The sequence below is a fragment of the Miscanthus floridulus genome, chromosome 17 (assembly GCF_019320115.1).
Source record: "Miscanthus floridulus cultivar M001 chromosome 17, ASM1932011v1, whole genome shotgun sequence".
NCBI classification, from domain to species: Eukaryota; Viridiplantae; Streptophyta; class Magnoliopsida; order Poales; family Poaceae; genus Miscanthus; species Miscanthus floridulus.
Genome location: NC_089596.1, coordinates 34,137,379 through 34,139,256, shown reverse-complemented (window position 1 = coordinate 34,139,256; position 1,878 = coordinate 34,137,379). Strand labels below are relative to the sequence as shown.

Here is a 1,878-nt window from a genome sequence, read left to right as displayed (position 1 = left end):
TGCAAATATTAGTGTCATCTGAGTGTGTGATGTCCAAATGGACTATCAAATATGTCAAGGTATTATGAGCAAACTACATGGATAGAAGCCCCATGGTAGCCAGAGGATCGTATGCCCAAGAAGTATGCAGAGCTCTTTGAGTTTGATAAGTGATTTTCTTTTGGCACGTGGTTCAATTCTTGTTTTGTTAGTAGTTTCGCTTGGATGAATTCGGGGACGAATTCCATAAAGAGGGGAGAATGTAACACCCAAAAATACTTGGCATAAATACGGATTTTAATATGGAATAAGTTTTTTAAGGTTGACCATGTTTTTAAAGAGAGGCCAAAAATTGACTTTTGATATAGTGCTCGGATGGATGAACTCAGAGCACCATCGCGTAGAGCTCGTCAAATGCATTCCGTTCGACTACTCATACGTGTTGATTGGGGTTCAGATGTTGGAGTTTTGTTTGTCGCAAGGTTTAAGAAAAAAGGCTTGCTACAGTAACTAACGGGCAACAGTGCCAGCCCAGTTGCGTTCCTTTTCTCAACCCTGGTCTGGTCATGTTCCTAGTGCCGCCCCCATTTCAGATCATGCAAAAGGGGAAGAAAGGTAGAGAAGGAGAGGAGAAAAGGAGAAGAGACCTAGGGCTTGATGGATGGTCGTGTCTCGTCGCCGTTCTTTCATGTAAAATCGGTTAGGCATCATCCCCTCTCTGTTTTGCCCCCTCAATTTGTTGATCCCTGGCTGTTCTTGATGGATGTACCACCTGCGACGTAGATCGAATTGGCAACCCAGTGGTAGCGACTAGGATCATGGCGTCGTGGAGAAGACGAAGGAAGGAAGGGAGGAGTGGATCGCTGGGGGTTATCGCCATGCCCGCTGTGGTTGCCCTAGGTGAGATGCCTAATTCTAGTCCACTTCTTTGGATCAAGTTTTGTGGATCGAATCATTGAATTAGATGGAGGTATAGTTGGAGTAATTCCGAAATCCCGAAATTAATCTCGTCCATGATATGAAAATCCCGTCAGACTGTGCAGTTGCTGTTCATCATTGTTTTATGGTATCTTAATGGCCTTAATAATTTTTTCTACTGTGTACAAAGTTTTAGAGGACTTAAATACCTTTCTTTTGACGCTAAATAGCCTCTGTGGTTTTGGAGATATCATTGTTTTAAGAAGGCTGTTTTGCAGTGACGAGATTCTGGACAGTTTTAGTTCCATTCATTTTTTGTCCCTCATAATGGACGAATTTGAACTTTTGGTCTGAACAATAGTTGTAGGTTTTTTCATAATCTTTCCAGATTGTTATACAACATGACTTTCGGATTAGTATATCTTCAGTTATGAATTTTATAATATCACTGTCCTCGTCTGATCGTCAGAAAACTTCAGTTATATTAAGAGGGTGTTTAGGCTATTTTGGAGATATCTTATGCCGAATCTTATTATACCAAAGTTGTAGATAATGAAGTTGTCTATCATCTGATAAATCTTGAGAATTTTTGAATGTTTGATTTAACGTCTATGAAAAAGAGAAGGTACAGTGCTGCTGTCACGAATGGTGGCAAAACAGTAAATGCTTGAACAGCTAGTTTGGCGGCGTTCTAGTGTGTTATTTGTTATTTATACATGTTGGTATGATGATGTTAGTACTGAGGTTGGCTTATGGTCAGGTGGTTTGCCTTCGGAGCGTGCCTAGCTCTTTCGCTTGATCTTCGGTGAAGGCAAGTAAATGTGGCATTGTGATCCACATGCTTTGGCTGCGTTGTTTGAATCGCCTCCAGTAAATTTTCAGTATCTCACACTAGCCATATAATCTGAAATCTAAAGTTATTTGCTTGAAGTATATGATTTTATATCTTGTGATATTACTATTGAATTATGAAGTATATGA

At 40.2% G+C, this 1,878-nt stretch overlaps 1 long non-coding RNA gene across 1 annotated transcript; it reads left to right on the top strand.

The window, feature by feature from the left end:
• Positions 1-551: 551 nt before the first annotated feature.
• Positions 552-1,878, top strand: LOC136516774 (uncharacterized). Its single transcript, XR_010774124.1, has 3 exons — positions 552-678; positions 763-879; positions 1,658-1,878. It is a non-coding gene; the product is annotated as an uncharacterized lncRNA (long non-coding RNA).